The following is a 16,012-nucleotide window of genomic DNA, read 5'->3' as shown; positions in this document are numbered from 1 at the left end:
GCAGAATTCTGTCCCCCGCCCCCCCACTGTTAGACTAAAAGACTAACAATGCATGAATTGGAAAAAAAACTTATGTCATGTGGTATTACTTAATTTCTAAATTTGTTATGGGGTTAAGCGTTATTGGGCCCACACATGTAGAAGCTCTTTCCCTGCTCATAGATGTGCAGGGATGTTTATAAGTGAGAAAAGAGTGGCACTCTTGTGTGGGGAAGGGGTTGTATTCAGGAGAGCCTCTCGCCTCCCCTTCCTTGCAGCAACTGCTGCCAACTGAGTCCGACTTGATGGTTAGATATATGCTCTTAGGCTCCACTTCTTCTGGGTCCAAATGCCAGAGGAATTCCTTTGAGGGGAAACTCACAGGCTTCCACATCAGTTTTCCTATCACACTCTCTTCTCCTGCATTTCCACACGTGATCTTTCCTTTCCCATGAGCTTTGAAGGTGAGCCTCTCCAACTGTCTTTTAAATGGGTGGACTGTTTGGCTGCTGAACAGGTTAGACTTTTCCTTGCAGGAAGCCCAGTATTTTCTAAGATGACACTGCGCTTGACCCTTTGCTCCCCAGCAGTAGAAGTGTGATGTGTGTCTCTTGACTGAGTAAGAGCTGATGACTCAACCAAGACAGTCCAGACCAGACTGAAGTCCCAACGGAAGAAGTGGAGCGAGTGAGAGGTGGAGAGGGGAATTATTTATTTTTAATGTATTGCATTTATATGCCACTTTTCTTGATTCTCCCCCTCCTCATTTGGTCCCCACAACAACCCTGTGAGGTAGGTCAAGCTGAGAGGCAGTGACTGGCCCCCAAGGTCACCCAGAGAGCTTCATGGCTGAGCGGGAATTCGAACCCTGGTCTCTTCCAGATACTAGTCCAACACTCTAACCCCTGCACCCAATGTCGGCAACCTAAGGTCCATGGGCCGGAAGTGGCCCACGAAGGCCGTTTAACCAGCCCACAAGCCACCCCCAAACCAAGCTCAGTGAGTCCCCGCGTGCTGTGCTAAACCGGCGCAGTGTGGCGCGGGGACTCTCTTCCGCAGCTTGTTTACCGGTAACCTCCTCTGGCTGACATCCCGGACAGATCAAGGAGATTTTGATAGGCGACATTTTCCCAGCGTGGGTAAATGCACACCCCCTCCTCCTGCGTCCCTAGCAGCGAAAGGAGACAGTCAGAAACGTCTATTTACATTCTTTTATTTCTGACCTTACAGCACTTCAGAAAAACATGTCCGATCAATTCAGTTCTTCTAGCAAGTCTGACAAACTTCCTCTACATACGCAAACGGAAGGTTTCAAATTACACTCTTCACAGAGCTCTGAGAAGCCTGTGAACTTCTGGGAATCTTCTTTCCCACAGCTAGCCGCATCTTGTGATGTCAACAAGCTGGCTGTCTGCAGCTGCGATGTTCTCATATACTGTCAGTCCATGTGCTGGTAACCTTGGGGCTGGGCTACTGCCATGCAATCTGTGTGGGGCTGCCCTTGGGCCCAGTGTGGAAGCTGCAGATGGTGCAGGATGTGACGTCCAGATTGCTGGTGGGGTGACCTGGCCAACAATATGTGACACCCTTGTTAAAACAGCTGCACTGGCTGCCCATCTGCTACCAAGCCAGGTTCAATGTCCTTGAAAAAATTTACAAAGTCCTGATCAACTTTGGTTCAGCGAACCTCAGGGATCGCCTGAACTCTTATATTCCAGCTCAGCCATTAAGATAATCTGCAGGCACATTGCTGGTCATTTCATAAAATGGGGAGGCTCATTTGACAACAAGAAACCAGCCATTTAGTGTCAAGGGCTGGTCCTGTGGAACACTCTGCCACTAGAGATTCAGCAGGCGCCTTCTGTGCCAAACTTTTGAACACCTGCTGAAAGCTTTTCTATTGCTTATGCAGGCAGCTAAGAATATGCCTTCCCACAGTAGCTATCTGGTTTTAACTTTTTAAATATGGTTTCATGTGGTTTTTATTGTATGTGCAATTGCTCTGCCTACTTTTGCCTCTGGTCTCATCCAGCAACCGTACCTGAAGGTTATCCAGAAGGGATTGAAAAAGTTTCCACACCCCTGACTTCCTGGTTGGTCACGTGGTTATGGCAGTCGAGAGTTCTTTCGGCTGAAAGAACTCCAGCACTTTGAAGAAGGGAGAGACTGTGAGAGCAACACAGTTTCCCATTAAAAACCTCAGATCGGGCGTTCTGAGGACTTGGTTATCTGGCAGATGCCTTTTCTGTGACTCCCCCATTCCCCGGTAAGCTCGTAAGAGCCCCGAGAGTGAGTGGGGTGGAGGCGCGGCACAGCAGCACTGCTCTCTTCAAAGCTGCGAAGCTCCGAGACTGGCAACCATCAGTGACCAATTCCTCCATAAAAAGAATAAACAATACGGAACTGTAAGTACTCCTAAATCATTCTTAGAACCATCTGGGAAGATAAGGGAGACACTGAAAACAGAGGTCGCTCCCCTTTTGTTGAACAAATTATATTGGCGTGCAAAGACCAAAGCCTAAAAAGCAAAGGAAATCCTTTAAAACTGTAAGCAAGTTTGCCCCTCTCCCTCCTTTGGGAACATAGGGGTGTGTGAATGATTTATTTCAATTGGAAACTTGCCAAATAAGACTGAGATATCCTCTTCTGGCAGCGGATCATCCCAGAGTGAAGGCCTGTTTCCATGGCGATTTTTTAATGGAAGTGAAAGAATTTAATCTCTCCCTTCACTGAACAGCTTATAAATTGCCCTGCACTGACTAATAATGTTTTAAATAGATAAAAATTGTCTTACTTCCTCTCAAGAAAGAGAGTTTTGGATAAACTTCTGTCTGCCATATTTTTCGTTGTGATTAAAGCAGTTTTAAAGACTGAGGAAGCTGTTTCAGATTTGGCTGATGGAAAGGAGAGAAACTGTTTCTCTCCATTGTTCTGGCAGCTGTGTGATTGACCTTGACATTTTTTAGTTATGACTTCAGAAAAAGAAAGGCCTAGACGTGGCTCTAAAGCACCAACGCAATTTGAGGAGTCAGTATTGTCAGCGTTAAATGACATTAAAGAAGGACTGGACCACAATACAGGCGCTGTAAATAAACTGGAAGAAAGGATTGACCATTTAAGCACCGATCTGTGAGTTGTCAAAGAGCAAATTAATACACATGATGAAAGATTGACACAATTGGAGAATGTCAGGGTCCAGGACCTGGAACATTTGCAACAGGAAAATGCAATAGCTATATCTTATTTACAGCTGGCCGAGAAACAATCTCATCTGAGATTGAAAGGATTTCCTAATCTGGAACAGGATCGAGATAAACCCAGAGAATGTGTGATAAGACATTTTGTTGAATTCTGGGATCTGAAAAAAGAGGAAGTTGAAGATTGGGTGGAGAAAGCTTATAGATTTGGACCTAAAAAAGAGACCAAAATAACTTATGATTGTATTGTGGTCTTTAAGACCAAGGAACAAAGAGATATCATCTTGGGATATCACTATAAAAAAGGCCTCAAAGTGTCTGATAGATCGGTGGTCCTTTTCAAGGAAATTCCTAGGTACTTTCTGAATTTGAGATCCCAGTACAAGGACCTGACAGATATTCTGAAGAGAAAGAACATCTTTTTTAGGTGGGAATTTCCAGAGGGCCTATCCTTCAAATTTGAAGGAAGAAAGCAAAAGATTAAGAACCTTGAGGAGAAGGATAGATTTATGCAGAAGCACTCGGTAGAACTTGGATTGCAAACTCCACAGCTGCGGGGAGCGGAGGCAGCCTCCTCGTAAATAGACAATATGGCGTTGAGAATTTATTCATGGAACGTGCATGGCAAGAACATGCCACAAAAAAGGAAAACAAATTATCACATTTTGGAGAAACAAAATTTGGACATAACTTGTCTACAGGAAACCCACATTACAAGACTACATAGAAAAATTTTAATAAATAAAAGATTGGGCCAAGAATTTATTTCCTCTGACAAAGTTAAAAAAAGAGGAGTGGTTTTCTATATTAAAGATAAATGGAATCCAAAATTTGCTTTCAAAGATGAGGAAGGAAGATACATTGCAGTTGAAATTTCAGCACAAGGCAAGAAATATTTGTTATTAGGAATCTATGCACCAAATGATGGCAAAGCGGAATTTTTTAGGAACCTGGAAGCAAGTCTGCTGGAATACATGGATTATAAAATTATTTTGATGGGGGACCTGAATGGAGTTGCATCTACTTTGATGGACAGAACTCAGAGATCAAAGATTACGAACTCTGGCAGGTTACCGATGACTTTCTTTGACTTAACCGAAAAATTTGATCTGTCAGATATATGGAGAATTAGAAATCCAATGGAAAGAGACTTCACTTTTTTTACAGATGCAAATCAAGTATTTTCGTGAATAGACTATCTATGGATATCCAGAGATGTAATGGTTCTAGGGGTTGCTCGTGCGTAAGTTGCCGTTACTCCTGGCTAGGTGGCCTGGTTGAACCCTTTCTGTCTGGACAGCCTCAAGTACTGTGGCTGCCTCAGTCGCTGGCAGAATCCGTCAGTGGACGTTTCTTGAACCTCTTCCAGCATAGAAGCTGTTTGACGCCCAATCTCCTCCTACTCTGCCTGCGCGGAAGTCTTCTGCTCAAAGAGGGTATGGGCAGCGGAGTACCCGTGCCCTCTCCGCTGGTCTCCGGCGAGGAGTCCTGGAGCAACCTCTCCACTTCCCCCATCTGCCCCCCTTCTCCACTGGTGTTACGCTGATTTCCTTCCCCAGCGGATGGGCTGTCTCTCTCCCTACTGGGACCCTCTCCGCCATCCCTCTGGAGCCTTCTCTCCACCTCCAGCTCCGATGGCAGTTCCCTGACAAGAGACTTGGTTACTAAAGTGATAAAAATGGAAATTTGCCCTAAAACGTGCTCAGACCATAATGCAGTTTCTATGGACTTGAAAATGTTTGTTCAGGGTTCCTTCAGATGGCAAATGAATGATGATTTGTTGAGAAATTCATCAATTGTCACTAAGGCCCAAAAAACCCTACAGGATTATTTTGAACTTAATATGAATCAAGGAACGGAAATAGGGGTGATTTGGGAGGCCAGCAAAGCGGCAATGAGAGGGTTTCTGATACAACAAAATGCAAGTAGGAGAAAGTCACAGAATGAGACAAAAGACAAAATTATGGAACAACTGAAAGATAAAGAGAAGAAGCTTAGAAGAAACCCAAAGAATTTGCAGGTCCAAAAAGAAATTAAAGTTTTACAGGTTCAATATTCACAGTTAGTTAACCAAGAAATTGAATGGAAGATAAGAAGGATGAGACAAAGAAATTTTGAATCTGCAAATAAATGTGGGAAATTATTAGCCTGGCAATTAAAGAAGAGACAAAAACAAAGTACTATTACAAACATTCTTACAGAAGGAAAATCGGTAGAGAACCCTGCAGACATTAGAAAATGTTTTTATAAATATTATAAACAACTGTACAAAAAAAGAAAAAGAAGATTTAGGGAAAATCAAGCAATTTATAAAGAACAATGCACTGCAACAGATTCCGAAGGATATAAAGAATCTACTAAATGGCTTAATTACAAGTCAGGAAGTGGAATACGCAATAAACTCAATGCAACTTGGCAAGACACCAGGACCTGATGGTCTATCAGCAAAATATTATAAGACATTGAAAGACTGGCTTATGGACTTCCGGGTTGGCGCCTCCGGTAATGGCGGAATTCCTCTGATCGGGAGGAATTTGCCCCGTGGGAATCTAGGTCTGGCCGCTACGGCGAAGGCGGAGACCCGTAAAAAATCACAGGCGGGAGAAGCCTGTGAGCATGGGATTCGGCGGGCACCCTTTGCGCCTCCCCTACTCGCGGGGAAACCCGGTTTCGGGAATCCGGAGTGACGCGGGGTGAGCAGCGCGGTGCTTCGAATCATCTGCTTCTTCCACGGAGTGAAGCCGCATAGCTGTTGCCGGAGAGCACTGACTTTTTCCTGTGGACAATTTGACTTTAAAGTAATTACCTGTGAGTAGAGCTGGAGCCGGAGGATTGGATTTCTAAACGTTTAATTTGGTATCGAAACGGGGAGGTTCAATACAGGAAGTCAGCCTTCCCCTTTTGTAAATAGACTGAAGCAATGAGGCTGCAAGCTGAAGTCTTGGAAAGCCTTTTGTAAAGGACTAAATTTCCATTGGCAAAGAACATTAAACCCCCCTTGGAGGCAGGAGAAGAGGGGGGGAAGCTGTGGGCTGAGTGTGCCTGTAGGAGACAGTGAAGAGAGCTAAAATACCGCCGCTCTGACCCTGGAAACGGACTGCTAGCAGGACTGACATTTTTTGGAATGTTCATTGACAGCGTTTAGAACGTTCATTGACAGCTAGCTAAATAAGAGAAATACATTGTTTCTACTGTCTCCGGCTGCTTTTAAAAAGGAGTAAAAGTAACTGAAAATTGAAACTAACTTTGGATTGTTTGAACTATGCTTAAAAGAGGACATTACTGACTAATATAAATAGAAACTGTTTCCCCCTAGTGGAAGCCTTTGAAACTGGTTGCTTTATAAGAGCTGGGCTAGGGGAATTTCCAGCTGTAAGATAAAAAACTGTGAGACGCTGGGACTGACCTTGAATCTTTTAGGTGTTATGGCAAATGGAAAGGAAAAAACAGACCAGTCAACTGCTGATAAAACACTAAGGTCTGGGAGGACTTGGCAGCAACCCAGGAGAGACTCAACATCAGGCCCCCCTGCTTCTTCTTCTGCTGCTTCTGCACCAGTACATTCAAAACCAAGAGGAATGTCGACAGAAGAGGCCTTAGCGGTTGCTAGAACGTTTACTGACAGCCAGCTAAACAAGAGAGAGAAATACATTGCTTCTACTGTCTCCGGTGACAGAAGAGGCTTTAGCAGTTGCACTAGGTAAGATAAATGATTCACTGGAACAGCTTAACAGGAAAACAGACGTGATAAATGTGAAAGTAGATGCTACAACTATTAAAATTGACTTAAATACAGAAAGTATAAACAATCTGGGACAAAAGGTGAATACCAATACAGAAATCATTCAGAAATTGATACAGGAATCTACGTTGATACGGCAAACTGCGGAGGAAGCCAGGGAGAAAGCCGTTGCTGCTGAATGTAAAGTAACACAACTGGAGAGAGAGAGAGTCCCAGCCCTACAGAGGCAACTTGATGAACATAAGTTGACGCTTGCTATGATTGAATTTAAAGAAAAACAGACGAATTTGAGGATCAGAGCCCTACCTGAATTGGAGAAGGAAAGCTTGATAGACTTTCTCACACAGGAATTTGCTGACTTTTGGGACTTGGACTTGGGTCAAGAAGAGTTTAGAATTGTGAGGGCCTTCAGACTTGGAAGAGGAGGGGAAAAAGAGAAGAATAGAATAAGAGACTGCTTGATCACCCTTCGAACTAAAGAAGAGAGAGATAGAATCTTGGGTTGGCATTACCAGAAGAACCTAGAAATACAACAGTCAAGAGTGGAAATTTTTAAAGACGTCCCGAAATATCTTTTGGATCTTAGGCCTAACTATGGAGATATTGTTGCCCTGTTGAGAAGGAATAAAATCATCTTTAGGTGGGAGTTTCCCCAAGGTCTATCTTTCAGTTTCAAAGGAAGGAAAATAAAAATAAGATCAGTAGAAGATAAAGTAAAGTTTTTCTATAAATACGAAGAAGATCTGCAGAAGAGACTTGGAAAAGAGCCAAGAGCATCGGATAGAAGATCACCAAACAGGGGAATATTGGATATATCAGCATTATCCTTTGGATTGGATCTCCCAGTGAAGGTGTCATCACCACCACCAACAGAAGAAGAGCAAGCACTGGGTGCAGTTGGAGGAATATCAACGTAATTAATTACATGATGGCGTTGCAGGCTTTGAGCTGGAATGTGAATGGACTAAACTCCCCAGAAAAAAGGCGGAGAGTCTTTCATTTATTGAAAAAAGAACATTTGGACTTGATTTGTTTACAAGAAACACATGTGATAAGGCTACACAGGAAGATATTGAGTAATAAAAGATTGGGCCACAAATTTATCTCATCAGACAAAGTTAAAAAAAGAGGAGTGGTCCTCTATGCAAAGGAGAGCTTATCACCGAAATTCATATTCAAAGATGATCAAGAAAGATTTGTTGCAATTGAAATTCAATCACAAGGAGAGAAATTTCTGATCGTAGGTATTTATGCACCAAATGAAGGAAAATCAGAGTTTTTTAAGAAGCTACATGAGACTCTGATGGACTACATGGACTATAATATGATCCTGATGGGAGACATGAATGGAGTGGTGTCTACAAATATGGACAAGGCACAGAGACAGGTAGTCACCAAAGATGGTAGACTACCAAAAACCTTTTTTGACATGACTGAAAATATGGATTTAGTTGACATTTGGAGAATGAAGAACCCTATGGGAAGAGAGGGAACTTTCTTCTTTGAGGCTAAAATGACATGGACAAGAATTGACCAAATCTGGGTAACCAGGGGATTGGCTCCGAAGATTAGCAAAGTGGAGATTTGCCCTAAAACTTGTTCTGACCATAATGCTGTGAAGTTGGAAATGAAACTGACGCCAATTGGTTCCTTTAGATGGAGGATGAACGATACTTTGTTCAGGAATGAAGAGGTGACCAAGAAGGTCCAAAAAACTCTAAGAGACTATTTTGAGATAAACATGAATAATACAGTGGGAAAAAGAGTAATTTGGGACGCAAGCAAGGCGGTTATGAGAGGATTCCTAATACAACAGAATGCAATTAAGAAGAGAACTCAGAATGAAAAAAAGAATAAAATCCCGGAGAAAATAAAGGAAGGAGAGAAGAAACTGAGAGTAAAACCAAAGTCACAGGAGATCCTGAAAGAGATAAAGTTATACCAAGTACAATATATGAAGCTGATGAATCAGGAAATAGAATGGAAGATTAAACAGATGAGGCAAAAGACATTTGAATCGGCAAATAAGTGTGGAAAATTGTTGGCTTGGCAAATGAAAAAAAGACAAAAACTCAATATTATTACGAATTTGGAAGTGGAGGGAAAGAATATACAGAACCCAGTGGAGATCAGGAAGTGTTTTCAGAGGTATTTTAAACAACTTTATACACAGGAGAAGCAGAAAGAAATGGATATTGATCGATTTTTGAAAATAAATGGACTACACAAAATCTCTCAGGAAAAACAGCTAATGTTGAACTACAAAATAATGGATCAGGAGGTGGAAGGGGCCATTCAGAACATGCAATTAGGTAAATCTCCAGGACCAGATGGTTTGACCTCAAAATATTACAGAGCTTTGAAAGAATGGTTAATACAACCATTGAAGGAAGTCTGTAATGAAATATTGGAAGGGAGAAAGGCACCAGAGTTGTGGAAGGAAGCTTACATTACACTTATACCGAAAATAGAGACTGAAAAGACACAGCTCAAGAACTACCGCCCCATATCGTTGCTTAATGTGGATTACAAAATTTTTGCAGATATTTTGGCTAAAAGACTAAAAAAGGTGTTAGTAGAAGAAATTCTTAAAGACCAAGCGGGCTTTCTCCCGGGCAGACAGTTATCTGACAACACGAGGAATATAATTAATATTCTAGAAAAGCTACAAGTGAATATCAATACTAAGGCAGTTTTGATATTTGTGGATGCAGAGAAAGCCTTTGACAACATTTCTTGGAGTTTTATGAAGAAGAATCTAAAGGGGATGGGGGTAGGTCAAGGTTTTGAAAATGGTATAGGTGCAATCTATTCAGAACAAAAGGCAAAATTAATTGTGAACAATGTAGTGGCAGAAGAGTTTAAGATTGAGAAAGGGACACGACAAGGCTGCCCTATCTCTCCTTTCCTTTTTATATCGGTCCTTGAGGTGTTGTTAAACATGATTAGAAAGGACAAAGAGGTTAAAGGTATACAAGTGGGAGCTAAATAGTACAAACTGAAAGCATTTGCTGATGACTTAGTATTGACTTTACAGGAGCCAGAATCTAGTACTAAAAGGGTATTGGAACTGATCCAAGAATTCGGACAGGTAGCAGGTTTTAAGTTGAACAAGATGAAAACTAAGGTTTTAGAGAAAAACTTAACTGTGAATGAGAGAGAGAAGTTTCAGGAGGAGACAGGATTAACATTGGTTAAGAAAGTGAAATACTTAGGGGTTAACATGACTGCTAAAAATGTGAATTTATTTAAGGATAATTATGAAAAATGTTGGACGGAAGTGAAAAAGGATTTAGAAATATGGACAAATTTGAAGTTATCATTGTTAGGCCGAATTGCTGTGATAAAAATGAATGTGTTGCCAAGGATGTTGTTTTTATTTCAAACATTGCAAATTTTGGATAAGATGGACTGTTTCAAGAAGTGGCAGAAAGATATTTCTAGATTTGTTTGGCAGGGCAAGAAGCCTAGAATAAAATTTAAGATATTAACTGATGCTAAAGAAAGAGGTGGATTTGCCCTCCCAGACCTTAAACTTTATTATGAATCAGCTGCTTTTTGCTGGCTGAGAGAATGGCTGCTTCTTGAAAACACTGACGTGTTGGATATAGAAGGTTTCAATAATGCATTTGGCTGGCATGCATATTTGTGGTACGATAAGGTAAAAGCACACAAAGCGTTTAAAAATCATATTGTTAGAAAAGCATTATTTAATGTTTGGATAAGATATAAGGATTTGTTAGAAAAGAAAACCCTAAGATGGCTGTCACCAATGGAAGTGAAGGCACAGAAAAAACTCAATATGGAGGCCAAATGGCTGAAATATTGGGAAATTCTGGAACAAGATGGAGACAGAATAAAATTGCAGAGCTTTGAAAAATTGAAAAACAAAGTGGGAGATTGGCTCCATTATTATCAAATAACGGAGGCATACAATTTGGACAAAAAAGTTGGTTTCCAGGTGGAAAAATCTAAATTGGAAACAGAATTGTTAGAGCCAAAAATCAAGAATCTGTCAAGAATGTATAACTTGCTGTTGAAATGGAATACTCAGGATGAAATGGTGAAATCAGCTATGATTAAATGAGCACAAGATGTTGGACATAACATAATGACGGCTGACTGGGAACAGCTATGGACCACAGGTATGAAATTCATGGCATGTAATGCCCTAAGAGAAAATCTAATGAAAATGATTTATAGGTGGTACATGACACCAGTCAAGCTTGCAAAAATTTACCATTTGCCCGATAATAAATGTTGGAAATGTAATGAGACTGAAGGTACATTATTTCACCTTTGGTGGACATGCCCAAGGATTAAGACTTTCTGGGAGATGATATATAATGAAATGAAAAAGGTATTTAAATATACCTTCCTGAAGAAACCAGAGGCCTTTCTCCTGGGCATGGTCGGCCAATTGGTGCCAAAGAAGGATAGAACTTTTTTAATGTACGCAACAACAGCAGCAAGAATACTCATCGCAAAGTATTGGAAGACACAAGATTTACCCACCCGGGAAGAATGGCAGATGAAGTTGATGGACTATATGGAACTGGCGGAAATGACTGGCAGAATCCGAGACCAGGGAGAAGAGTTGGTGGAAGAAGACTGGAAAAAGTTTAAAGACTATCTACAGAAATACTGTAAAATTAATGAATGTTAGAACAAAGTTGGAATGAAGTTATATGGCTTTAGTAGAAATGTTATAAGGAATTAAGTACAAATAGATTAATAGAGTGTTAAAGGAAAAAATAAGGTTAGAATGTTTTAATATAATTATAGGATAGAAAACAGAGGAAGATGGAAAGGAATTGCTGAAACAATTAATAGAAGTGGAATACAAAAAGGGAGGTGTGAGGAGGTCGTTGAAATAAGTGAATGGAAGATAAGATATTGAAATTGTTTGATGTGTTTTAAATTGTTTTTGTTTTGTTTTGTTAGTTTAATGTGTTAGTGTTAGGTGTTAGTGTTATGCAGTGTTTTTGTATTGTATTGTCCATTTTTATTTTTTTCTTTGTAGTGTTTAAATTGTTGGAAAAGTAATAAATATTATTTTCAAAAAAAAGGGGGGGGGAGAAAGACTGGCTTATGCAACCTCTGGTAGAAATATCTAATTCAATTTTACAGGGGGGGGGGGGCAAAGCACCTGAAACCTGGAAACAAGCCTACATTACTCTGATTCCTAAACAGGGTCAGGATAGAGCCAATGTTAAAAACTACAGACAAATCCACTCAATGTGGATTATAAAATTTTTGCAAATATATTGGCTAATAGGCTAAAGAAGGTTTTATCTGAATATATTCATAAAGATCAGGCAGGATTTCTGCCTGGAAGACATATGAAAGACAATATTAGAAACATTTTGGATATTTTAGAAAAGCTAGAAGCAACGAAGAGTTGTAAAGCAATGTTAATGTTTATCGATGCTGAAAAAGCCTTTGACAATGTTTCTTGGAGTTTTATGTTACATAACTTAGAGAGTATGGGGATGGGTCATGACTTTCTAAATGGTATTAAAGCGATCTATCAAGAAGAAAAAGCTAAAATTATTAAGGTTTTAAAGAATGGCAAAAGCTCTCTCTGGATTTATCTGGCAGGGGAGAAAACCCAGAATTAAATATAAATTACTAATGGATCCCAAAGAAAGAGGGGGATTCTCTCTGCCAGATTAAAAAAAATATTTTGAAGCTGCTGCACTGTGTTGGATTAAAACTGGATAAAATTAGAAGATACAGACTTATTAGACTTGGAGGAATTTGATAATGTGTTTGGTTGGCATGCATATTTGTGGTATGATAAGGTAAAAGCCCATAAAGCATTCAAAAATCATATAATTAGGAAATCGTTGTATAATGTTTGGATAAAATACAAAGACCTTTTAGAAAGAAAGACGCCCAGATGACTTTCACCAATGGAGGCAAAGGCCCATAAAAAATTAAATATGGATACCAAATGGTTGAGATATTATGATTTATTAATAGAGGAGGAGGAAGGTTATAAATTAAAATCATTTGAGCAAATTAAAGATAAGCTAAATTGGCTACATTTCCACCAGATTAATGAATTGTATAAATTGGATAAGAGAAATGGTTTTGCCTTGGAAAAATCGAAGTTGGAGACGGAGTTGTTGGATACTGAAGGTAAAAAATTATCTAAAATGTACAAGCTTTTGCTGGAGTGGCATGCGAAAGATGAACAAATTAAATCTGTGATGATAGATTGGGCAAGAGATTTAGGACATAATATAATGTTTGAAGACTGGGAAAGATTGTGGAAGAAAGGGGTCAAGTTCACTGCATGTACTTTGTGAAAGGAAAATATTATGAAGGTGTTGTATAGATGGTATTTGACTCCTGTAAAATTACCAAAGATGTATCACAATTGTGATAATATATTTTGGAAATGTAAAGAGAAGGAAGGAACATTCTTTCATATGTGGTGGACCTGTCCCAAGGTGAAAGACTTCTGGGAAAAGATTTATAATGAATTTAAAAAATGTTGAAATATACATTTATAAAGAAACCAGAGGCCTTTCTTCTTGGAATAACAGGCTTGGAAATGCCCAAGAAAGATGTTAAATTATTTTTGTATGCCACAACTGCAGCTCGTATTTTGTTAGCTAAAAAGTGGAAAACTCAAGAATTACCAACAGTAGAAGAATGGCAGATGAAGATGATGGACTTTTTTTTTTTTAAATGATATTTTTTTTTTTTTCACAGTCAATAAACAGAAAATACAAATCAACAAATACATCAAAGAGAAAAGAAAAAAGAACAATACATACATTGTACAAAGACAAAAAAGAAAAATAAAATAGAAAAAAGTTAAAAACAAATATTGTGTCTTTATATTTTTCAACATTAACTTAAGTCTGCGACTTCCCCATACCTTCCCACTCTGTATTCTGGGTCTTATATTCTGACAGTAAACTCTTTCCCTCTGGCGTATCTTTGGTTCAACTTAGTCTTATTATCTTAACAATCATTACATTTCCCTATGTCTTAAAAATTTTTCTTTCTTTATCATTAAGTTTTTATACTAACATTCTTTTAAGCTCAATCTGATGTCCTCAAACGTTTTTAATTTTATGATATTTCTGTAGATAGTCTTTAAATTTCCTCCAGTCTTCCTTCACCGTCTCTTCTCCCTGGTCTCTGATTCTGCCAGTCATTTCTGCAAGCTCCATGTAGTCGATAAGCTTCATTGGCCATTCTTCCAGCGTGGGTAGGTCTTGTGTCTTCCAATATTGTGCAATAAGTATTCTTGCTGCTGTTGTGGCGTACATAAAAAACGTTCTGTCCTTCACCTGGACCTGTTGGTTCACCATACCCAGGAGAAAGGCTTCTGGGTTCTTTCTAAATGTGTATTTAAACACCTTTTTCAGTTCATTATAAATCATCTCCCAGAAAGCCTTGATCCTTGGGCACGTCCACCAAAGGTGAAAGAAAGTACCTTCAGATTCTTTACATTTCCAACATTTATTATCAGGCATATGATACATTTTTGCTAGCTTGACTGGTGTCATGTACCATCTATAAATCATTTTCATTATATTTTCTCTTAAGGCATTACATGCCGTAAACTTTATTCCAGTGGTCCACAACCTTTCCCAGTCAGCAAACATTATGTTATGACCAACATCTTGTGCCCATTTAATCATAGCCGATTTCACTTCCTCATCTTGTGTATTCCATTTCAGCAGCAAGTTATACATTCTAGACAATATTTTTGTTTTGGGTTCTAACAATTCTGTTTCCAGTTTTGATTTCTCCACCTGGAAGCCAATTTTTCTATCCATTTTAAATGCCTCCATTATTTGGTAATAATGAAGCCAATCTCGGACTTTGCTTTTTAATTTATCAAAACTCTGTAGTTTCAATTTATCACTGTCCTGTTCTAAAATCTCCCAATACTTTGGTCAATTGGCCTCCATATTGAGTCTCTTTACCGCTTTAGCTTCCATTGGAGACAACCACCTTGGAGTTTTGCTTTCCAAAAGATCTTTATATCTATTCCACACATTAAACAATGCTTTTCTGACAATGTGAATTTTGAACATTCTATGCACTTTAACCTTGTCATACCATAAATACCATAAATACGCATGCCAACCAAATGCATTGTTGAAACCTTCTAAGTCCAATACATCTGTATTTTCAAGAAGTAGCCATTCTTTCAACCAGCAGAAAGCTGCTGCTTCATAGTAAAGTTTTAAGTCCGGCAGGGCAAAGCCCCCTCTTTCTTTTACATCTGTTAATATTTTAAATTTTATTCGTGGCTTTTTGCCCTGCCAGACAAATCTGGATATGTCTTTCTGCCACTTCTTGAAACAGTCAATTTTATCAACAATCTGCAACGTCTGAAATAAAAATAACATTCTTGGCAATACATTCATCTTAATCACAGCAATACGTCCTAGAAGTGAGAGTTTCAAATTTGACCATATATCTAGATTTTTTTATCTCCGTCCAACATTTCTCATAATTATCTTTAAATAAATTCCCATTTTTTGCAGTCATAGTAATTCCCAAGTATTTTACTTTTTTAACCACTGTTATACCTGTCTCATTCTGAAACCTTTCATTTTCAATTTCTGTCAGGTTCTTTGTCAAAACCTTAGTTTTGGTTTTATTTAATTTGAAACCTGCCAACTGGCCAAATTCTTGAATTAGTTCTAAAACCTTTTTTCCACTGGATTCTGGCTCCTGCAACGTCAAAACCAAGTCATCTGCAAAGGCTCTTAATTTATATTGTTTAGCTCCGACCTGTATCCCTTTAACCAATTGGTCCTTTCTGATCATATTCAGCAACACCTCCAGGACCGATATAAAAAGCAAAGGGGAAATTGGGCAACCTTGTCGTGTTCCTTTTTCTACTCTGAACTCCTTTCTTGAGAAAAGAATCATATGGGACGCAAGTAAAGCGGTTATGAGAGGCTTTCTGATCCAACAAAATGCACTCAAGAAAAGATTGCAACAGGAAAAAAGAGAAAAGGTTTTAGATAAGATCAAGGAAGGTGAAAAGAGATTGAGATCAAATCCAAAGTCACAAGAAATATTAAGAGAAATAAAGTTGTATCAAGTACAGTAT

The 16,012-nt window shown here is 39.2% G+C and overlaps 1 long non-coding RNA gene across 1 annotated transcript; it reads left to right on the top strand.

Moving 5' to 3' along the window:
* Nucleotides 1-2,063: 2,063 nt before the first annotated feature.
* Nucleotides 2,064-5,458, top strand: LOC310668744. Its single transcript, XR_014506827.1, has 2 exons — nt 2,064-4,393; nt 4,832-5,458. It is a non-coding gene; the product is annotated as an uncharacterized lncRNA (long non-coding RNA).
* The last annotated feature ends 10,554 nt before the right edge of the window (nt 5,459-16,012 follow it).

The sequence above is a fragment of the Podarcis tiliguerta genome (assembly GCF_965153285.1).
Source record: "Podarcis tiliguerta genome assembly, chromosome: W".
Taxonomy (NCBI): Eukaryota; Metazoa; Chordata; class Lepidosauria; order Squamata; family Lacertidae; genus Podarcis; species Podarcis tiliguerta.
The sequence above is the reverse complement of the archived record's forward strand: the minus strand, read 5'-3'. Positions and strand labels throughout refer to the sequence as shown.